This window comes from Cherax quadricarinatus, chromosome 18 (genome assembly GCF_038502225.1).
Source record: "Cherax quadricarinatus isolate ZL_2023a chromosome 18, ASM3850222v1, whole genome shotgun sequence".
Classification (NCBI taxonomy): domain Eukaryota; kingdom Metazoa; phylum Arthropoda; class Malacostraca; order Decapoda; family Parastacidae; genus Cherax; species Cherax quadricarinatus.
The window spans coordinates 40,873,467-40,898,658 of record NC_091309.1 but is presented as its reverse complement, the minus strand read 5'-3'; positions in this window follow the sequence as shown (position 1 = coordinate 40,898,658).

Sequence of the window (25,192 nt, the reverse complement as noted above, 5' to 3'; positions counted from 1 at the left end):
TGAACGCTCTGGGAGTTTCTGAGTGATACACTAATAAAGGCTTCACTTTGCAATCACCACTAGCATTGAAACACATCAACAGAGTAAGCCTGTGTTTCATAGGCTTATGTCCTGGGAGTGCCTTTTCCTCCTGAGTAATGTAGGTCCTGCTTGGCATTTTCTTCCAAAACAGGCCTGTTTCGTCACAATTAAACACTTGTTCAGGTTTCAGTCCTTCACTGTCTATGTACTCCTTGAATTCCTGCACATATTTTTCAGCTGCTTTGTGGTCCAAACTGGCAGCCTCACCATGCCTTATCACACTATGTATGCCACTACGCTTCTTAAATCTCTCAAACCAACCTTTGCTGGCCTTAAATTCACTCACATCACTAGTTGCAGGCATTTTTTTAATTAAATCCTCATGCAACTTCCTAGCCTTTTCACTTATGATCACTTGAGAGATGCTATCTCCTGCTATCTGTTTTTCATTTATCCACACCAATAAGAGTCTCTCAACATCTTCCATCACCTGCAATGTCTGTTTCAAAAACACAGTTGAACCTTTGGCAAGAACAGCTTCCTTGATTGCCGTTTTGTTGGACACAATAGTAGCGATGGTTGATTGGGGTTTACTGTTCAACCTGGCCAGCTCGGAAACACACACTCCACTTTCATACTTAGCAATGATCTCTTTCTTCATCTCTATAGTAATTCTCACCCTTATTCCTGTAGGGTTGGCACTAGAAGCTTTCTTGGGGCCCATGGTCACTTATTTTGCAGATAAAATCACCAAAAACACTGTAATAATACGAAATGTTCCGATTGTATGCTTGGATGTTACCGCGGAGGCTGGCTGGTAAACAATGCCACCGGCGGAACATGTGAGGCTGGCTCAGGCCGCACATTAGACGCGTCTCGGACGAATAGCGTTGAGCGGGTTTTTTAGCGGTATGCGAGGCAAAATCTTAGCGATAAAATGTATCGGTATGCGGATTTAACGTTATGTGATGCCAACTGTATGTGGGGGTCCACTGTACTTCTTACGTGCCAGGGCTATTGACGTACTAGTACGCATAAATTCTAGCGTCCTCAAATCAAGTAGGAAAAGGCTGGTAGTCCTAGATGTGAGAGAATGGGTCTCCATGGTCAGTGTGTGCGATACAAAAAAATCGGGGACCCAGTGGTGCATTGTGGGAAAAGCCATTTTATTACACCTTGTTCACCATGTCCAACGCTAAGAAACTCCTCGCTAAGAAACTCCTCGGCTAATTGGGGCTCTTTTGCTCCCTAGTGATGGTTCAAACACAGATGGAAGTGTCTGTGAAGATGAATTTCACGGTTTTGAGGAGTTTGTTACCGAAAGCAATGCCCAGGAAACCTGAAGGAAGGAAGGTAGGAAGAAAGGGAGGAAGAAAGGAAGAGATGAGAGGATGGAGGGAAGGAAGGAAGGGAGGAAGGAAGGAAGGAAGGTAGGAAACAAGGAAGGAAGGAAAGAAGAAGACCATCAACTTAGGATATCCCAAAAAATTCAGACGGTGATGTGGGTGGGTGTGAGTTGGACCTGATAGCTTGTGCTACCAGGTCGGTTGCCTTGTTCCTCCCTTAAGTCAATGTGACCTGACCTGACTAGGTTGGGTGCATTGGCTTAAGCCGGTAGGAGACTTGGACCTGCCTCACATGGGCCAGTAGGCCTTCTGCAGTGTTCCTTCGTTCTTATGTTCTTATGTTTCCATGTGGGTTGGTGGGGTGGGGAGCAAGTTGATGCTGGTTCAATGATGAATGGCCATACCCAAGTTGTATATCCAAGCAACTAATTTCGTATCCTGCGTTGTACTCTGATATGGCGTGGCTGACCAAGAAATCGACTTGCCACTTATTTCTAAACAGAGCTTTGTTACAGTAGGACCATATTCGTTGGTGAAGGCTTTCATTCGGGTTTTGTGTTCATCCCTGTATGAATCGTTCTATCATTTCACCTCTGGTGAGGTCCTTGTAGATATCATGCACCTTATTGAAGTAGGTAGGTTCTAGCTGGAACTTCACTTTCATGGTTGTGTGGGGTGGTGGTGGTAGGTTGTCTGCTAGTGCCTTCTGGTAAAAACACCATGAAGCAGAACCAGGTGGACAAAGCTGATGCTGTGGGTTGTCGTCAGTGGAGGAACAGTGAAAGAAACTTGCAAGTATGCCATAGTATGGGCCAGCAGGCCTCCTGCAGTGTTCCTCCTTTCTTATGTTCTTATGTTCATCGTTACAACATCAGTTCCACGATTTTGCCTTAGGTTTTTCTGAAAATATTGTGCAAGCTTGTCAATCATAAAGTCTGTCAACATCCCTTTCTTCTTCATGTGATACTGCTTTCTCTTTTTTCCGGTTCTCAGTTGTTTTTCTGTGTAGTGCAATTTGACCAAGCTTGTCAATCTATTCTTTAGCCGCTTTGCATAATGGTTGATACACTCCTCTTTTGCAACTTGTATACCTTCGGAAGGACCAGCACCATCACTCAGTTCAACAATTCCTTTGTATGTTGCACTGTCACCATCAGACACTATGGTTTTGTACCTCAACTTCTTTTTCAGTGATCTCTGCCAGATGATTAGTGCAGCTTCTACTTCCATTTTTCCTGAAGAGCCTGTAAAGTTTTTGTTACATTTACTTTCATGTTTTCCTTTCAACTGTTTATATGTTTCCATAGTAATTTTCTTCTTCTTCAAACGATCTTGGAGATGGACAGACACAAAACAGTATTTGCACAAAACTTGATAATCAACTAATAGCTTCGTCAAGGCATCAGTAGCCACACCAATGCCAAAATTAGAATGATGGGCCCTAGTCTGCCACGTGCCATCATACGTCACGTCAGTGTAAACAACACCATGTGCGTCTGGTAAAATGTCATATTTGGCATATTCCTTACAAAAGATTGCCCTTGTTTCAGCAAGAATTTTGTTGCAAGACTGAATGGATATCCTTGTATTCATGCTCGTATATCTGTTGAATGTTTTCAGAGTTTGATGAGGTAGGTTACACAACGCATTTTTACGAGTAAATGATGAGTAGCCACCACTACTCACCATTTCTGCATAAACCATTCTACCCGTCAAAGTATTCAGCTGCTTACATATACCACGTGGCTTTTCCAACAAAGTATTCTTACACTTGGCACACGATATAGTAAGAACTGTTTCGAGGTGATGCATATTATATGTAACTTTGATCTTATTAGAAAAACAATGGCTACATTGCACAAGTGATAGAATTTCACCAAATCTGTTATCTTCCATACATATAATTTTCTTGTCAACAACAACAACACGATTTATCTTTTCATACATCGACATTCGTCGTGTGGCACTTGACACATCACTAACACTTGCTGACACACTATCACTGGCACTCGCGTCAGCAGCTGTCGACATGCTGGCAACAGCTGAGCTAGGCACAACTGGGGTGGCCACATGTGGAGGGGCCACACGTTGGGTGGCCACATGTGGAGTGGCCACATGTGGGGTGGCCACATCTGGAGTCGTCACAGGGGATACAGTCATACATGGTGAGGTCCTCACATACGTAACTGTTGGTGTGGTGACGACAGATGTATATATAGCTGTAGGCTTGATCAATGTGGCCACAGTGGTGGCGGCTACAGATATGTCACTCCGTTTCCGCTTTCTCGATGCTGTAGGTTTGCGACTTGAAGTGGCCACAGCTGGTGTGGCCCTGGACGTGCTGGCCACATCTGGAGTGGCCCTGGATGTGCTGGCCACATATGCAGTGGCCCTGTTGTGCTGGCCACATCTGCAGTGGCCCTGGACATGCTGGCCACATCTGGAGTGGCCCTGGACTTCCTGACCACACTCTTCCTTTTTCCCTTGACTTGCTTAATACATGACTTCACTGGAGAAATATTTAGAAGTTCACCAGATGACAAGAAATCTTCGTTTTCTGAGGAGTCTGAGGGTAGTGGTGGCGTCATGGCATCAACTGCCGCTGCTACTGCCTCTGCCGCTGCTTTTTTTATTTTTCCCATTCGCATGTGCAGCATCCTCTTTCTCAACTTCTTGCTGATGTTCAGTGAGTGAATTGTCTTCTTACGAGGCATTGTGTTGCAGAAATGTCAAGAATTGAAGGCGAAAATGCACGTCCCAAGGGAACGGCACGGTCAATCAAAGCAGCGTAGGTCCTTTTCTACCTGACCTTTGGTCGGCACTGAGGTTGGTGTGGAGAGTGAAGCTCCTTGCTACAGCCACCATGAGAGTTATCAATGAGTTATTCGAAGCATTTGGCACAAAAACATAAGAAAAAATTACGGAAAAAGCTAAAAATGACAGTAAACGGACTAGAGCTATGATGTGCGTCACGATAATGACGTAATTACCCCAGTTACTATAATTATGATAACTTTTTACCTAATTATCGTATAAAGATGAGACATACACCAAAATGTTGCCAGATTGTTGAGCTATTTTTCGGTAAGCTTAACTCGTTTTTGTTTTTTTTTTTCGATTTTTTCTTCTCTTCCCTGGCTCGAAGTGTCCGGCGCCCCTTAACCCTTTCAGGGTATCTTAAGTACTAGTACAGTGGACCCCCCGCATAATGATATTAATCTGTTCCTGAGAGCTCATTGTTATGCGAAATTATCGTTATGCAAATGAATTTTCCCCATAAGAAATAATGGAAATCAAATTAATCCGTGCAAGACACCCCAAAGTATGAAAAAAAATTTTTACCTCATGAAATATTAATTTTAATACACACAAACTGAAAAAGACATGCACAGTTACATGACACTTACCTTTATTGAAGATCTGGTGATGATTGATGGGATGGGAGGAGGAGAGAGTCTTAGTGTTTAGAAGGGGAATCCCCTTCCATTAAGACTTGAGGTGTCAAGTCCTTTTCTGGAGTTACTTCCCTTCTTCTTTTAATGCCACTAGGACCAGCTTCAGAGTCACTGGACTTCTGTCGCACAACATATCTGTCCATAGTGGCCTGTACCTCTCGTTCCTTTATGACTTTCCTAAAGTGTTTCACAACAGTGTCAGTGTAATAGTCACCAGCACGGCTTGCAATAGCTGTGTTAGGGTGATTGTCATCAAAAAAGGTTTGCACTTTAAGCCACATTCCACACATTTCCTTAATCTTTGAAGTAGGCAACTTCTTCAATTACTCTCTCCCCTCCTCCGAAGCAGTTTCCTCAGGTCTGGCCTCTTGCTGTTGAAGTTGATCTAGCAGCTCATCAGTGGTTAGTTCTTCATTGTCCTCCTCCACCAACTCTTCCACATCATCCCCACTAACCTCCAACCCCAAGGACTTTCCCAATGCCACAATGGATTCCTTAACTGGCATAGGATTCCCAGGGTTAGCTTCAAACCCTTCAAAATCCCTTTGGTCTACACATTCTGGCCACAGTTTCTTCCAAGCAGAGTTCAAGGTCCTCTTAGTCACTCCCTCCCAAGCCTTACCTATAAGGTTTACACAATTGAGGATATTAAAGTGATCTCTCCAAAACTCTCTTAGAGTTGTTACGTTGGTTTGTCCCTTATTACTTTGATAGTAAGGTTCCCACTACATGTTCTAGTGTGGGGTAGCTTTTTACTTAATGGCCTTATCTGTCTAGGGGTAATACTTACATCATGGCTGATCATCTTGAGTGTCTCTGATACCCTTTCACCAGCCCTCTTCACAGGTTATGTAAACTACTACTATAAAAATATAACTGTATTCTCAATAGATATGTACAGAATATACAATCACAGCCTCACATTTTCAAAACAAAATCTACACACTCCATACCTGTTCTCCACATGGTGTGTTCCAACAACTTTTATCCTTCTCTCTTCTTGACATAACTCTGGGCTAACCAGTGTTTTGACACACTTTAGTCACCCTGGGTATGGTGGCCACAACTTAAATTATAAAAACTCACCCCTGGAGCACACATGATGCTCCAAAAGATAGAAGAAGGACCCAGAGATGCTGCCAGGTTGAAGGTCAGCCACAGAGAGAGAGTCAGTGAGAGGGGGAGAGAGAGAGAGCCTGGCTAAGCTCCTCCCACCAAAACAAAAGACTGTTGCCAAGCACAATTCTCCAGTTACCACAATTCTACCACACCTTAATTTTACTTTTACAAAAGGAAATACAACTTTATAAACTACTTATTTAAATTGTGTGTTTATGTGTCTATAGTATAACCTATTATATTGAGAAAAATAGGCTTGACCCAGCTGCCTCTCAGTCATAAGGTTGATCAGTCCTTCTGACATTTAGAGCAAAGTCCCCATCAATTCAATATAATTAGGTATTCCAGAGTAACTGTTACTTATAAATACATGTTGGGTCCTATAGCCCCATAACACCCCCACCTCCAGACGAAGTCTCACAAAAGCTAGCCGTGTCCCTCAGGATACGGCTAGTAAAAGGTATATTACTTAAGTCTGTAGGCGGTAAACAAGACTACTAGAAATGCTACATATTTCCCAGCACCATAACTACTCTTCACTTTACTGTTATTTACAACAGATTGCAGAATTTTTTAGAAAAGCATTCTAATCATACCCATATACTCAACGGTGTAACTATTTACAATTTTAGTGACTTTTAAACAATACACATTACAATGCAAAAATTGCACACAATGCCACTGTGAAAGCCCGCACCAACAGGCATGTGCCTCTGCTACGGTAATCCAGCAAGCAACTGGTACTCCAGGGTGGCATCTTCCTGATCAGGAGACGAGAGTAGAGCCAAACCCAGAGCAGTCAGGTGTACACCAGGCAGGAAACTTCACAAAACATGTCAAGGTGTCTTTCACTTGGTGGCCGAACCAAACAGTGAGACTTCCAGTCAACACTCACGATCCTTAACATGGTCAGGCACTCAAGCCCATCTTCCGAGGTCCCACTCCACACAGATCCTCTAAACTTATGAAGAGGAGGCTGACATAGAACATGGAGGGGTCCAGGGGACCACAAAGGCAAACCGTCGGGCCGTTTTGTATATAGAGCACACCAAGACACAACATACCTTCCTGAACGTCTCATGTTACCGAAGGTTGTTAACAACTGCCTCAACTCACATTTACGTACACCCTGACCCTCGTCACACTTTTGGCTCTGACTCGACCCCTTCACAGTCAGATGGCTGGTAGAGAGTACTCAGGCTCGCTGAGAGTTCACCACTGCAAAAACAACAAGGTCAGCACAAGACGAACACTATGTACAAAGTATGCACCATGCATCTACATGAAACATCTAGAGAGAGCATCAGCAACCACATTCTCTGAGCCTTTTATATATTTGACTTCCAAATTAAAAGGCTGTAGGAACAAAGCCCATTTTAAGAGTGATTTTAGTCACTATACACAGGAACAGGATGAAGAGATCCTGAGACATGTACAAATGCTGAATAGCCAGCCCCAAAATGAAAATTTTCTTTCCTGTGGTAAAATGTTGACATTTAAACTTAGAAGGCTGTTCATAGACAGTAACAGTTCTGCAACCTCTCGCAGTGCAACAACAAACACCAAAGACATCTCTTTGCACCCAGGTTGGATACATCAAGTTTACACAAATACCATCACATTCCATCTCACACACAAATTTTAAACACACAATGAACACAATTTGCATTACACACATTAAAATGGTGCTTGAACACAGACCATGGAAATCACATCTTCCATGTTTTAGCTTATTTAAAATGTTTGCATCTTTTAGTGCATAAGTATCAATCTTTCTAATTATGTAAACCTTAGTTGTTAAACGTACTCTGTGGTAGTCAATGTTTATGCCCAGGGTGCCATCTAATTTGGGAACCATGAAGCATGGGAATGCCCACTGACTCTCACTAAGCACTACAAACTGGTGTTGGAAGAATTTCACTTCTTCATCCATCTCCAATTTTTCATACAGATTTTTCCCACACAAAAATTGTTGAATTGGCTCAGTTTCCTTAACAATTTCCTCATGGAGTTTCAATTTTTCCCCATTACTGACATCCCAAACTTTTATAAAGTTCCAAGGTGGCTGAGCCAACTCTCCAACATTTTTCTCATTAAACCCAAGCATGCATTTCCCAAAATCTTTTACACACATGTTATTTCTTAAATACACTTTTGGTATTTCATACAGATTATTGTTTTGCAGCCCTTTACATTCCATTAAAACATTGGTCTCTCTGAATTTTTGACAGAACTTCAAACCCTTTAACCAGTTACTGTGTACACTATACTCATTCTTTTCTTGCTTGGGGGTGTGGGTTTTATATCTAGCCCCTGGGAACTTCCCCCACAACATGTTCAGCTCACAGCAACTTGCCATACAGATTTTCACATGAATTGGCTCCAGTATCAGCACTTCCTCTCCAGCCTCCAGAGTATCATGGTCCACATTATGGTCCCACATCATCATCCTGGTCTGGTTGATGGGCACGTTCACTGGTACCATCCACCTCATACGAGTCAAACAGTGTCTGAAACTGAGAAAAAGCTCCGAGGGGGGAGCATCACCATCCTCCCCAAGCCAATAGCTCAGAGATTCCAGAGTGCTTCCCCACTCAGCAAATACAAAGAAAGGGATCCTCTCATCCCAGTTGTTAGTATTGTCTATACCATAGGCTTGCATCATTGTCTTGAGGGTTTGATGTAATTTCTCTATTTCCCCTTGAGATGGAGAGTGATACACAGTTGATCACTGAGGCTCTACTTTTAGTCCCTTCAAAACATTTCTAAAAGACTTAGAGGTAAAGTTAGGCCCTTGATCTGTTTGTGCTGCTTGAGGAAAACCAACATGAAAAAAGAACTTCATCAAAACCCTTAAGACTACATGAGCAGTTATCTTATGCAGAGGGACTGCTTCCAGGTACCTGGTAGTGGAGCAAATTATTATTTTTATTTTTTTATTTTTTTTATTATCACACTGGCCGATTCCCACCAAGGCAGGGTGGCCCGAAAAAGAAAAACTTTCACCATCATTCACTCCATCACTGTCTTGCCAGAAGGGTGCTTTACACTACAGTTTTTAAACTGCAACATTAACACCCCTCCTTCAGAGTGCAGGCACTGTACTTCCCATCTCCAGGACTCAAGTTCGGCCTGCCGGTTTCCCTGGATCCCTTCATAAATGTTACTTTGCTCACACTCCAACAGCACGTCAAGTATTAAAAACCATTTGTCTCCATTCACTCCTATCAAACACGCTCATGCATGCCTGCTGGAAGTCCAAGCCCCTCGCACACAAAACCTCCTTTACCCCCTCCCTCCAACCTTTCCTAGGCCGACCCCTACCCCGCCTTCCTTCCACTACAGACTGATACACTCTTGAAGTCATCCTGTTTCGCTCCATTCTCTCTACATGTCCGAACCACCTCAACAACCCTTCCTCAGCCCTCTGGACAACAGTTTTGGTAATCCCGCACCTCCTCCTAACTTCCAAACTACGAATTCTCTGCATTATATTCACACCACACATTGCTCTCAGACATGACATCTCCACTGCCTCCAGCCTTCTCCTCGCTGCAACATTCATCACCCACGCTTCACACCCATATAAGAGCGTTGGTAAAACTATACTCTCATACATTCCCCTCTTTGCCTCCAAGGACAAAGTTCTTTGTCTCCACAGACTCCTAAGTGCACCACTCACTCTTTTTCCCTCATCAATTCTATGATTCACCTCATCTTTCATAGACCCATCCGCTGACACGTCCACTCCCAAATATCTGAATACGTTCACCTCCTCCATACTCTCTCCCTCCAATCTGATATTCAATCTTTCATCACCTAATCTTTTTGTTATCCTCATAACCTTACTCTTTCCTGTATTCACCTTTAATTTTCTTCTCCTGCACACCCTACCAAATTCATCCACCAATCTCTGCAACTTCTCTTCAGAATCTCCCAAGAGCACAGTGTCATCAGCAAAGAGCAGCTGTGACAACTCCCAATTTGTGTGTGATTCTTTATCTTTTAACTCCACGCCTCTTGCCAAGACCCTCGCATTTACTTCTCTTACAACCCCATCTATAAATATATTAAACAACCAAGGTGACATCACACATCCTTGTATAAGGCCTACTTTTACTGGGAAAAAATTTCCCTCTTTCCTACATACTCTAACTTGAGCCTCACTATCCTCGTAAAAACTCTTCACTGCTTGCAAATTATTGTTAGTAAATAGTTATTTCCCATTCTGGTCCTTGGGAGTGGGCCAACGACATCCACTACCAGCTTGCTGAATGGTTCACCTGGTGCTGAAATCGGCTGAAGGGGAACAGGTTTAATACTTCAACTAGGTTCCCCTATAATTTGAAAGGCATGATAGGTCTCAATATGGTCAGTCAAACAAACGGGCTTCCACATGCATAAATTGTCATTTTTGTGGAAATTGGTGTCACGCCCCTTGTGCAGATATCCCAGAACTAGCTACAAGCAGTATTAAAACAGAGAAGTGTTTCTGGGTATGCCCAAATGAGGAAAATCTGTGGACTAAAATCACAAGGGTATTAAAAGAGGACAACATCAAAGCTGCTTTCATAGAAAACCTGGAAGCTTTCTACAACAGATGGGAACATAAAAAGTCTGGGCTGAATGGTACTGCCCTTGATACTGGCCATGTAGTCACAAACTGTAAGGCTGGAGGTGATGTCCTGGGAGACAGTAATAGTAAAGCTGGAGGTGCTGTCCTGGGAGACAGTAATGGTGAAGCTGGAGGTGCTGTCCTGGGAGACAGAAATGGTGAAGCTGGAGATACTGTCCTGGGAGACAGTAATGGTGAAGCTGGAGATTTTGTCCAGGTAGTCGGGAATTATACGCAGGAAGGAATACATATAAATGACCTCATAGGGGACAGGAGCCATAGTAGGGAAACAAGTGTAGTCAAAGATAAGATAAAACCAATATTGCAAACTAGAAATTCCGCAGGAAATAGCAAACAAGAGGACTCCAATAGCAATAGTGAGGATAAATTACCAAAAACAACTGGTGGGAGCTCCATTGTTGGTGCTAGGGAGGATAGAAGTAAGACAGGGAAACATGCACCAACAGGGAATACAGTCACAGAAACCCAAGGCAAGCGGAAACCAAGCCTGTGCACATACTATGCACTTGGTATCTGCTGGCATGGGAAATCTGGAAAAACAGATGGGACGTGCAACTATGACCACCCTAGAAAATGCCATGCCCATATGACAACAGGAAAATGCAAACTCCCTTCCTGTAAGCTTTTTCACCCTGAAATGTGTACCTCTTCAGTACAGGAAAGACTGTGCTATAACTTAAATTGCCAGGCATACCATCTAAAGGGGACAAAAAGATACAAAACATCCAGGCCATGGGAAAACCTGGGTAGCCACAGCCACTCAAGAGGGAGAGGTTTTTTAGTGCCAGGAAGGAAAAAAAACTGGCAGGAAATGGCAGAAATCGTACACCAAATCCAGTCATTCCTGGAGTGGAACCACAGTCGATGGCCTCCACTCCAAACCAACAGATACAGATACTAATGCCGGAAAAAAAATCCCCCCCCAGTACCAACAATACCACCAGTCCGATAACATTCTTCTTTGCAAATATACAGGGTCTAAAGCCAGCAACAAACAACAAAATACCTTTCATCCGTGGACTGCTTGCAGAGGCAAAGGCAATGTTCGCGGCTTTCACTGAGACCCACATAAAGGATCACTTGGACAATGAAATATGGATCCCAGGTTACAACCTATACAGATGTGACAGAGTGAACAGGCAAAAGGGGGGGGTTGGCCTGTACATTGCAGAGTCACTTGTTTGCACAGAACTGCTTAATGCCTCAAATGACGTAGTGGAAGTTTTAGCAGTAAAGGTCGAGAACCAAAACCTAGTCATTGTGGTAGTCTACAAGCCTCCGGATGCAACATCCCAGCAATTCCAGGAACAGCTGTTAAAAATTGACCACTGTCTGGAAAATCTTCCAGCTCCTGCACCCAACATCTTGCTCCTGGGGGATTTCAACTTAAGGCACCTAAAATGGAGGAATATAGCAAATAATATTGTTGCAGTAATAACACCAGGAGGCAGCTCTGATGAAAACTCACACTCACACGAGCTTTTAAATCTCTGCACAAAATTCAATTTAAACCAGCAAATAATAGAGCCTACTAGACTGGAGAATACACTAGACCTCATATTCACTAACAATGATGATCTGATAAGAAATGTCACCATATCAAAAACAATATACTCAGATCACAACATAATTGAGGTTCAGACATGTATGCGAGGAGCCCCAGACCGACAAAATGAGACTAGTCACGAGGGAGCATTCACCAAATTCAACTTCAATAACAAAAACATAAAGTGGGACCAAGTAAACCAAGTCCTAACCGATATAAGCTGGAAAGATATACTAAGCAACACAGACCCAAACTTATGCCTAGAACAGATTAACTCGGTGGCACTCGATGTATGCACAAGGCTTATTCCTCTAAGAAAAAGGAGGAGTAGATGTAAAATAGAAAGAGACAGGCGCTCCCTTTACAGGCGACGGAGAAGAATAACAGAGCGGCTAAAAGAGGTCAATATATCTGAAATGCGCAGGGAGACACTGGTCAGAGAAATAGCAAGCATCGAACTTAAGCTAAAAGAATCCTTTAGGAGTCAGGAATCGCGGGAAGAACTAAAAGCTATAAATGAAATCGAAAGAAACCCAAGTATTTCTTCTCCTATGCCAAATCAAAATCGAGAACAACGCCCAGTATTGGGCCCCTACTTAAACAAGATGGGTCCTACACAGATGACAGCAAGGAAATGAGTGAGCTACTCAAGTCCCAATATGACTCAGTTTTTAGCAAGCCGCTAACCAGACTGAGAGTCGAAGATCAAAATGAATTTTTTATGAGAGAGCCACAAAATTTGATTAACACAAGCCTATCCGATGTTATCCTGACGCCAAATGACTTCGAACAGGCGATAAATGACATGCCCATGCACTCTGCCCCAGGGCCAGACTCATGGAACTCTGTGTTCATCAAGAACTGCAAGAAGCCCCTATCACGAGCCTTTTCCATCCTATGGAGAGGGAGCATGGACACGGGGGTCGTCCCTCAGTTACTAAAAACAACAGACATAGCCCCACTCCACAAAGGGGGCAGTAAAGCAACAGCAAAGAACTACAGACCAATAGCACTAACATCCCATATCATAAAAATCTTTGAAAGGGTCCTAAGAAGCAAGATCACCACCCATCTAGAAACCCATCAGTTACACAACCCAGGGCAACATGGGTTTAGAACAGGTCGCTCCTGTCTGTCTCAACTTCTGGATCACTACGACAAGGTCCTAAATGCACTAGAAGACAAAAAGAATGCAGATGTAATATATACAGACTTTGCAAAAGCCTTCGACAAGTGTGACCATGGCGTAATAGCGCACAAAATGCGCGCTAAAGGAATAACAGGAAAAGTCGGTCGATGGATCTATAATTTCCTCACTAACAGAACACAGAGAGTAGTCGTCAACAGAGTAAAGTCCGAGGCAGCTACGGTGAAAAGCTCTGTTCCACAAGGCACAGTACTAGCTCCCATCTTGTTCCTCATCCTCATATTTATTTATTTATTTATTTATAATTTGAGCACACTTACAGAGGTACAAAAAAAAATACAGATAAGAGCAGCATGCCAAAGCCACTTATACTATGCATAGCATTACGGGCTGGCTTAAAATTAACTTAAGATTAACTAAGCAATGATGAAATCAGTGAAAAACATTAATGTAAACTGATTACTATAAAGCACAAGTGAGTATTACAAAGACAGGTCATATGGTTGCATGCATTGTTATAAATTCAGTAGAATGGAGTATTCTGTTAGGTAGTGTATTAAAAAATAATAAAGTTAGATTGGGTTTTAGGTTTAACATTTATGTGATATAATTGTGAGAAACATTTAAGATATACAATTTATAAGGTTCAGTTATTCAGTATTTATTTGGTTTTGGGTGAGTAAGTGATCTTTGAGAAGAGACTTGAATTTATAAACAGGTAGTGTTTCTTTTATATTTACAGGTAATGAATTCCAGATTTTAGGGCCTTTTATGTGCATTGAGTTTTTGCATAGCGTGAGATGGACACGAGGAATATCAAAGAGTGATCTGTGCCTTGTGTTATGGTCATGTGTTCTGTTGAGGTTGGCAAGGAGATGTTTGAGGGGAGGGTTAATATCAGAGTTGAGTGTTCTATGTATGTAATAGGTGCAGTAATAAGTATGGATGTTTTGTATGGTGAGTAGGTTGAGTGTATTGAATATTGGTGGAGTGTGCTGCCTGTAGTGAGAATTTGTTATCATTCTAACTGCAGCCTTTTGTTGGGTAATTAGTGGTCTGAGATGGTTAGTTGTTGTTGAGCCCCATGCACAAATTCCATAGGTGAGATAGGGGTAAATAAGAGAGTGATATAGGGCCAGGAGGGCTGACTGTGGAGCATAGTATCCGACATAGACAAGGATGTCAGCCACAGCACCGTGTCTTCCTTTGCAGATGACACCCGAATCTGCATGACAGTGTCTTCCATTGCAGACACTGCAAGGCTCCAGGCGGACATCAACCAAATCTTTCAGTGGGCTGCAGAAAACAATATGAAGTTCAACGATGAGAAATTTCAATTACTCAGATATGGTAAACATGAGGAAATTAAATCTTCATCAGAGTACAAAACAAATTCTGGCCACAAAATAGAGCGAAACACCAACGTCAAAGACCTGGGAGTGATTATGTCGGAGGATCTCACCTTCAAGGACCATAACATTGTATCAATCGCATCTTCTAGAAAAATGACAGGATGGATAATGAGAACCTTCAAAACTAGGGAGGCCAAGCCCATGATGACACTCTTCAGGTCACTTGTTCTATCTAGGCTGGAATATTGCTGCACTCTAACAGCACCTTTCAAGGCAGGTGAAATTGCCGACCTAGAAAATGTACAGAGAACTTTCACGGCGAGCATAACGGAGATAAAACACCTCAATTACTGGGAGCGCTTGAGGTTTCTAAACCTGTATTCCCTGGAACGCAGGAGGGAGAGATACATGATTATATACACCTGGAAAATCCTAGAGGGACTAGTACCGAACTTGCACACGAAAATCACTCACTACGAAAGCAAAAGACTTGGCAGACGATGCACCATCCCCCCAATGAAAAGCAGGGGTGTCACTAGCACGTTAAGAGACCATACAATAAGTGTCAGGGGCCCGAGACTGTTCAACTGCCTTCCAGCACACATAAGGGGGATTACCAACAGACCCCTGGCAGTCTTCAAGCTGGCACTGGACAAGCACCTAAAGTCAGTTCCTGATCAGCCGGGCTGTGGCTCGTTCGTTGGTTTGCGTGCAGCCAGCAGCAACAGCCTGGTTGATCAGGCGCTGATCCACCAGGAGGCCTGGTCACAGACCGGGCCGCGGGGGCATTGACCCCCGAAACTCTCTCCAGGTAAACTCCAGGACAGTCTCCCACAGCTGAGACCAGAAGAAATGCCTGGAAACCTTGGACATCACCACCTGGGGACAAAACCCTTGTTCTCCTTCCATCGATACTGCAAACAGAGGTGAATTCTTTGTAAGAGTTTCCTCCCTGAAATGAAAACACTTATTTAACTGTAAAATCTCTTCCTCAGCAACAGCGACATTTTCCTGCACAAAAATTAATTGCACCCTAGCAGGTGCAGCCTCTCTCACACTATTTAACTGATCCATTCTCCAATCATGCTCAGCTCTGGCTGGAACATCCTTTTCTTCAGTTGACTGCAGTTCAACATCAGAAAGCAGAGTTACCAAACTTAAGCCCTCACCATCCTCATGAGAAATATCATGAAGACTGTTGGTAGCATGATCATGAGCCATACTTCTCATGGTGGAACCATCAGGGAGAAGGTCTGGCAGGGTTTTCCTAGCCATTTCCTCCCAACATTTGGGACTTTGTTTCCCCCAAACTAGTTGTTCCTCACTGTCTAACAGGCCCATAACAATATTCCCTAATAAGAGGTCGACCCCTTCGAAGGGAATTTCATCTGAGATACCTACAGGGAGATAGCCAACTTGGTATGTAGATTCTACCCATAATTTGTGTACCGGTGTCCTTATGGTTGAACCCGTAATACCCTTCAACAATATATCTACCCCAGTATAGGTATCCTTAGACACTGGTAGCACTCCAGCACGTAGCAAAGAGTAGGTGCTACATCCATCTCTCAAGGACAATATGTTCTCAACTCTGCCTACATCCTTTTGCAAACCAACTGTGGACCTACTAGAAAATATACACATCCTGGGGTCTAGATCCAAAGGTTCCTCCTCACCTTGCCTTGAAGACCTAATGCAGGCAACTGGATGTATCTCTGGGGTGGTTCCTCCCTTTCCTGATCTCGCTGCCTTGACCAGCAAAACTTTTGTGTGTGTCCAGTTTTGTTACAGTAGTAACAGGCATAACTCTTAAAGGTATTTTTACCATTTGGTGTAGGACTGGTACTGTTTACTCGAGGACCTGAAAAATTATCTGATTGTCTAGGTAAACTTTGAACTCCAGCTGACTTACCTTTTCCTTCTATTTTAGAGGGCACCTCAGCCTTCATTTGTCCCTGAAAATTCTTGTCCCACTTACCTTTATGACCATAGGACTTGGAATAAGGTTTAGAATGAGTGGAGAAATTTTCAGAAGCAGCATGACTGTTTTTACTTACCAATTCCCTGCGAGCCAAGAATCGGTCACCTAGATCCAGTGCTTCTGAAAGATTATCTGGGTTTTTGTCCTCCAGATACTCTCTGAGGTCAACAGGGATTGTATTGTACAATTCCTCATGAACCATCAGATCTACTAATTTGTTATAGTCTTTATTAACTCCTTTGGAACAAACCCATTTCTTAAAAAGGAACAGTTTCTCATTCCCAAACTCAGTTAAGGTCTGCCCATCCTGAAATTTTTGATTCCTGAACTTTTGTCTATATTTCTCAGGTATCATTTGGTAGGCAAGCAATACTTCCTCTTTAATCTTATCATAATCAGAAAAATCTTGCCCCTCCAGAGTCTCTACTCTCTGGAATCCTTTACCCACAAGTTGTGTGCGAACTAGGGTAGCCCACTTCTGTTTGGGCCATCCTTGCTCCAAAGCAGTCTTCTCAAAAAAAGAAAAATATCTATCTGGGTCACTCTCTGTAAACTTAGGGACAAAATTTGCAGCTTTAGTTATGTTAAAGTACTGCTCAGGCTCTTGTTCTGAACCTCCTAACCTCTGACGTTCTTCCTCCTTAGCTTTCATTAATTTCATTTCAGCCTCTAGTACAGCTAATTTCAGTCTCATTCTCTCCATTTCCATATCACCTGGAGTAGGGGATCCCTCATGTTCACTGTTAACAGGCATGTTTACTGATGAATTATTACCTTCTTCCCTGAAGCCTAAAAAATCTGAAGACTCGTCTTCTGACATAGTTTTTTTCTTTAAACACTTGCTTCCCTCTTACAGTATCAGTGGACAAAGTTCCCACAGACACATAAAATAACACAAATTGAATGTAAACTATGCACATAGCACTTACCATAACCACAACAAAAATGTGTTACTCAACCTTTCTCCCACCTTAGGAGAAAAACAACCTGTAAACTAATATATGAAAACAACACTTCCACTGACCCACCTTGGTAAATCTTCTACCAGAAACATGCAACTGTTATTACCCCATACCAGCACATATAGTTCAAAGAATGTTTTGAGTTATTTTAGCAGTCAAATAACTCTCCCGGTCAAGCTCCCATGTTACGTTGGTTTGTCCCTTATTACTTTGATAGTAAGGTTCTCACTACATGTTCTAGTGTGGAGTAGCTTTTTACTTAATGGCCTTATCTGTCTAGGGGTAATACTTACATCATGGCTGATCATCTTGAGTGTCTCTGATACCCTTTCACCAGCCCTCTTCACAGGTTATGTAAACTACTACTATAAAAATATAACTGTATTCTCAATAGATATGTACAGAATATACAATCACAGCCTCACATTTTCAAAACAAAATCTACACACTCCATACCTGTTCTCCACATGGTGTGTTCCAACAACTTTTATCCTTCTCTCTTCTTGACATAACTCTGGGCTAACCAGTGTTTTGACACACTTTAGTCACCCTGGGTATGGTGGCCACAACTTAAATTATAAAAACTCACCCCTGGAGCACACATGATGCCCCAAAAGATAGAAGAAGGACCCAGAGATCCTGCCAGGTTGAAGGTCAGCCACAGAGAGAGTGTCAGTGAGAGGGAGAGAGAGAGAGAGCCTGGCTAAGCTCCTCCCACCAAAACGAAAGACTTTGCCAAGCACAATTCTCCAGTTACCACAATTCTACCACACCTTAATTTTACTTTTACAAAAGGAAATACAACTTTATAAACTACTTATTTAAATTGTGTGTTTATGTGTCTATATCCTTGATGTTGGTGAGGGGCTCTTGATTTAGGGAATTGGATCTGTGCTCCAGTTCCCCGAATTAAGCCTGAATGCCTTCCACATCCCCCCCCCAGGCGCTGTATAATCCTCCGGGTTTAGCGCTTCCCCCTTGATTATAATAATAATAATATGTGTCTATAGTATAACCTATTATATTGAGAAACATAGGCTTGACCCAGCTGCCTCTCAGTCATAAGGTTGATCAGTCCTTCTGACATTTAGAGCAAAGTCCCCATCAATTCAATATAATTAGGTATTCCAGAGTAACTGTTACTTATAAATACATGTTGGGTCCTATAGCCCCATAACAAGAGTCAATTGAGTTTCTGAGGTCACTACAAAGCACCTTTCAAACAGAGCTTTTGTGTACAGTTTTTTGAAGTTTGCAGTAACCTGCTGGTCCATGGGCTGCAGGAGAGGAGTGGTACAGTGGACCCCCGGTTAACGATATTTTTTCACTCCAGAAGTATGTTCAGGTGCCAGTACTGACCGAATTTGTTCCCATAAGAAATATTGTGAAGTAGATTAGTCCATTTCAGACCCCCAAACATACACGTACAAATGCACTTACATAAATACACTTACATAATTGGTCACTGTATTAGGAGGCAAAAACTTCACCTTAATGAAGCTCATGTCCCCATAAAGTCGCTCTGCCACGTCTGTAGGATGACCAGGGGCACTGTCTAACACCAGGAGGCACTTAAGGTCTAATTTCTTTTCAGTTAGGTAATCTTTCACATTGGGGGCAAATGCTTGGTGTAACCAGTCATAGAAAAAGTCCCTAGTGACCCATGCCTTACTGTTTGCCCTCCACAGCACACACAAATTAGCCTTGAGGATATTCTTTTGCCTGAACGCTCTGGGAGTTTCTGAGTGATACACTAATAAAGGCTTCACTTTGCAATCACCACTAGCATTGGAACACATCAACAGAGTAAGCCTGTGTTTCATAGGCTTATGTCCTGGGAGTGCCTTTTCCTCCTGAGTAATGTAGGTCCTGCTTGGCATTTTCTTCCAAAACAGGCCTGTTTCGTCACAATTAAACACTTGTTCAGGTTTCAGTCCTTCACTGTCTATGTACTCCTTGAATTCCTGCACATATTTTTCAGCTGCTTTGTGGTCCGAACTGGCAGCCTCACCATGCCTTATCACACTATGTATGCCACTACGCTTCTTAAATCTCTCAAACCAACCTTTGCTGGCCTTAAATTCACTCACATCACTAGTTGCAGGCATTTTTTTAATTAAATCCTCATGCAACTTCCTAGCCTTTTCACTTATGATCACTTGAGAGATGCTATCTCCTGCTATCTGTTTTTCATTTATCCACACCAATAAGAGTCTCTCAACATCTTCCATCACCTGCAATGTCTGTTTCAAAAACACAGTTGAACCTTTGGCAAGAACAGCTTCCTTGATTGCCGTTTTGTTGGACACAATAGTAGCGATGGTTGATTGGGGTTTACTATTCAACCTGGCCAGCTCGGAAACACACACTCCACTTTCATACTTAGCAATGATCTCTTTCTTCATCTCTATAGTAATTCTCACCCTTATTCCTGTAGGGTTGGCACTAGAAGCTTTCTTGGGGCCCATGGTCACTTATTTTGCAGATAAAATCACCAAAAACACTGTAATAATACGAAATGTTCCGATTGTATGCTTGGATGTTACCGCGGAGGCTGGCTGGTAAACAATGCCACCGGCGGAACATGTGAGGCTGGCTCAGGCCGCACATTAGACGCGTCTCGGACGAATTGCGTTGAGCGGGTTTTTTAGCGGTATGCGAGGCAAAATCTTAGCGATAAAATGTATCGGTATGCGGATTTAACGTTATGTGATGCCAACTGTATGTGGGGGTCCACTGTACTTCTTACGTGCCAGGGCTATTGACGTACTAGTACGCATAAATTCTAGCGTCCTCAAATCAAGCAGGAAAAGGCTGGTAGTCCTAGATGTGAGAGAATGGGTCTCCATGGTCAGTGTGTGCGATACAAAAAAATCGGGGACCCAGTGGTGCATTGTGGGAAAAGCCATTTTATTACACCTTGTTCATGTCCAACGCTAAGAAACTCCTCGCTAAGAAACTCCTCGGCTAATTGGGGCTCTTTTGTTCCCTACTGATGGTTCAAACACAGATGGAAGTGTCGGTGAAGATGAATTTCACGGTTTTGAGGAGTTTGTTACCGAAAGCAATGCCCAGGAAACCTGAAGGAAGGAAGGTAGGAAGAAAGGGAGGAAGAGATGAGAGGATGGAGGGAAGGAAGGAAGGCAGGGAGGAAGAAGGGAGGAAGGAAGAAGGAAGGAAAGAAGGAAGGAAGGAAGGAAAGAAGAAGACCATCAACTTAGGATAACCCAAAAAATTCAGACGGTGATGTGGGTGGGTGTGAGTTGGACCTGATAGCTTGTGCTACCAGGTCGGTTGCCGTGTTCCTCCCTTAAGTCAATGTGACCTGACCTGACTAGGTTGGGTGCATTGGCTTAAGCCTGTAGGAGACTTGGACCTGCCTCACATGGGCCAGTAGGCCTTCTGCAGTGTTCCTTCGTTCTTATGTTCTTCTTATGTTCTTATGTTTCCATGTGGGTTGGTGGGGTGGGCAGCAAGTTGATGCTGGTTCAATAATGAACGGCCATACCCAAGTTGTATATCCAAGCAACTAATTTCGTATCCTGCGTTGTACTCTGATATGGCGTGGCTGACCAAGAAATCGACTTGCCACTTATTTCTAAACAGAGCTTTGTTACAGTAGGACCATATTCGTTGGTGAAGGCTTTCATTCGGGTTTTGTGTTCATCCCTGTATGAATCGTTCTATCATTTCACCTCTGGTGAGGTCCTTGTAGATATCATGCACCTTATTGAAGTAGGTAGGTTCTAGCTGGAACTGCACTTTCATGGTTGTGGGGGGTGGTGGTGGTTGGTTGTCTGCTAGTGCCTTCAAATTCAAATTCAAGCTTTATTCTCTATAAGTACAGTGGACCCCCGCATAGCGAACTTAATCCGTGCAAGAGGGCTGGTCGTTATGCGAAATGTTCGCTATGCGAATTAATTTTCCCCATAAGAAATAATGGAAATAAAATTAATCCGTGCAAGACACCCAAAAGTATGAAAAAAAAATTTTTTTACCACAAAAAAATGTTAATTTTAGTACACACAAACTGAAAAAGGCATGCACAATTACATGACACTTACTTTTATTGAAGATCTGGTGATGATTGATGGGATGGGAGGAGGGGAGAGAGAGTGTTAGTGTTTAGAAGGGGAATCCCCTTCCATTAACACTTGAGGAGGCAAGTCCTTTTCCGGGGTTACTTCCCTTCTTTTAATGCCACTAGGACCAGCTTCAGAGTCACTGGACTTCTTTCTGTCCATAGAGCTCTGTACCTCCCGTTCCTTTACGATTTGTCTAAAATGGGCCATAACATTGTCATTGAAATAGTCACCAGCACGCCTTGCAACAGCTGTGTCAGGGTGATTTTCATCCATAAAGGTTTGCAGTTCAACCCACTGTGCACACATTTCCTTAATTTTTGAAGTAGGCACAATGGATTCCACAACTGGCATAGGCTTCTCAGGGTTAGCCCCAAACCCTTCAAAATCTTTCTTAATTTCCATACTAATTCTCACCCTTTTTACCACAGGGTTGGCACTAGAAGCTTTCTTGGGGCCCATGGTCACTTATTTTCAACAAACAGAACCGAAAACACTGTAATAATACGAAATATTCCGAGTGTATGCTTGAATGTTACCGCGGAGGCTAGCTGGTAAACAATGGGACAGGCGGCAAATGTGAGGCTGGCTGAGGCCGCACATTGGACGCGTCTCGGACGAAGTTCGCTGAGCGGGTTTTTGTCTACTATGCGGGGCAAAATTTTAGCGATCAAAGCGTTCGCTATGCGGAATGTTCGCTATGCAAGGCGTTCGCTATGCGGGGGTCCACTGTATTACAATGCTGAGTTTACAGAATTTGGTTATTGTGTGGTATACATGTAGTAAAATAATAATTACAGAGTGTACCACTAGAACGCCTAGCATGGCTAGGCATTTCGGGCAGACTTATATTAAATCTTAGGGTGTGCAAAAGAAGAAAATTAAAGGTGAATACAGGAAAGAGTAAGGTTATGAGGATAACAAAAAGATTAGGTGATGAAAGATTGAATATCAGATTGGAGGGAGAGAGTATGGAGGAGGTGAACGTATTCAGATATTTGGGAGTGGACGTGTCAGCGGATGGGTCTATGAAAGATGAGGTGAATCATAGAATTGATGAGGGAAAAAGAGTGAGTGGTGCACTTAGGAGTCTGTGGAGACAAAGAACTTTGTCCTTGGAGGCAAAGAGGGGAATGTATGAGAGTATAGTTTTACCAACGCTCTTATATGGGTGTGAAGCGTGGGTGATGAATGTTGCAGCGAGGAGAAGGCTGGAGGCAGTGGAGATGTCATGTCTGAGGGCAATGTGTGGTGTGAATATAATGCAGAGAATTCGTAGTTTGGAAGTTAGGAGGAGGTGCGGGATTACCAAAACTGTTGTCCAGAGGGCTGAGGAAGGGTTGTTGAGGTGGTTTGGACATGTAGAGAGAATGGAGCGAAACAGAATGACTTCAAGAGTGTATCAGTCTGTAGTGGAAGGAAGGCGGGGTAGGGGTCGGCCTAGGAAGGGTTGGAGGGAGGGGGTAAAGGAGGTTTTGTGTGCGAGGGGCTTGGACTTCCAGCAGGCATGCGTGAGCGTGTTTGATAGGAGTGAATGGAGACAAATGGTTTTTAATACTTGACGTGCTGTTGGAGTGTGAGCAAAGTAACATTTATGAAGGGATTCAGGGAAACCGGCAGGCCGGACTTGAGTCCTGGAGATGGGAAGTACAGTGCCTGCACTCTGAAGGAGGGGTGTTAATGTTGCAGTTTAAAAACTGTAGTGTAAAGCACCCTTCTGGCAAGACAGTGATGGAGTGAATGATGGTGAAAGTTTTTCTTTTTCGGGCCACCCTGCCTTGGTGGGAATCGGCCGGTGTGATAATAAAAATAAAAAAATGTTTAAAATGTTACAAAATTATGAGATAAGTTGGTATTATGGCTTCTGGTAAAAACACCATGAAGCAGAGCCAGGTGGACAAAGCTGATGCTGTGGGTTGTCGTCAGTGGAGGAACAGTGAAAGAAACTTGCAAGTATGCCATTCCTCATCGTTACAACATCAGTTCCACGATTTTGCCTTAGGTTTTTCTGAAAATATTGTGCAAGCTTGTAAATCATAAAATCTGTCAGCATCCCTTTCTTCTTCAGGTGATACTGCTTTCTCTCTTTTCTGGTTCTCAGTTGTTTTTCTGTGTAGTGCAATTTAACCAAGCTTGTCAATCTATTCTTTAGCCGCTTTGCATAATGGTTGGTACACTCCTCTTTTGCAACTTGTATACCTTCGTAAGGACCAGTACCATCACTCAGTTCAACAGTTCCATTGTATGTTGCACTGTCACCATCAGACACTATGGTTTTGTACCTCAACTTCTTTTTCAGTGATCTCTGCCAGATGATTAGTGCAGCTTCTACTTCCATTTTTCCTGAGGAGCCTGTAAAGTTTTTGTTACATTTACTTTCATGTTTTTCTTTCAACTGTTCATATGTTTCCATAGTAATTTTCTTCTTCTTCTTCAAACGATCTTAGAGATGGACAGACACAAAACAGTATTTGCACAAAACTTGATAATCAACTAATAGCTTCGTCAAGGCATCAATAGCCACACCAATGCCAAAATTAGAATGATGGCCCCTAGTCTGCCACGTGCCATCATACGTCACGTCAGTGTAAACAACACCATGTGCGTCTGGTAAAATGTCATATTTGGCATATTCCTTACAAACGATTGCCCTTGTTTCAGCAAGAATTTTGTTGCAAGACTGAATGGATATCCTTGTATTCATGCTCGTATATCTGTTGAATGTTTTCAGAGTTAGATGAGGTAGGTTACACAACGCATTTTTACGAGCAAATGATGAGTAGCCACCACTACTCACCATTTCTACATAAACCATTCTACCCATCAAAGTATTATTTATTTATTTATTTATTTTATTTATTTAAGCATACATACAGAGGTACAAAAAATACAGGTAAGAGCAGCATGCCAAAGCCACTTATATGCATAGCATTACGGGCTGGCTAAAATTAACTTAAGATTAACTAAGCAATGATGAAATCAGTGATAAAACATTAATGTAAACAGATAACTATAAAGCACAAGTGAGTATTACAAAGACAGGTCATATGGTTGCATTCAGTCATATGAAGGATTCTGTTAGGTAGAGTATTTAAAAAATAATAAAGTTAGATTGGGTTTTAGGTTTAACATTTATGTGATATAATTGTGAGAAACATTTAAGATATACAATTTATAAGGTTCAGTTATTCAGTATTTATTTGGTTTTGCGTGAGTAAGTGATCTTTGAGAAGAGACTTGAATTTATAAACAGGTAGTATTTCTTTTATATTTACAGGTAATGAATTCCAGATTTTAGGGCCTTTTATGTGCATTGAGTTTTTGCATAGCGTGAGATGGACATGAGGAACATCAAAGAATGATCTGTGCCTTGTGTTATGGTCATGTGTTCTGTTGAGGTTGGCAAGGAGATGTTTGAGGGGAGGGTTTATATCAGAGTTAAAGTGTTCTATGTATGTAATAGGTGCAATAATAAGTATGGATGTTTTGTATGGTGAGTAGGTTGAGTGTTTTCAATATTGGTGGAGTGTGTTGCCTGTAGTGAG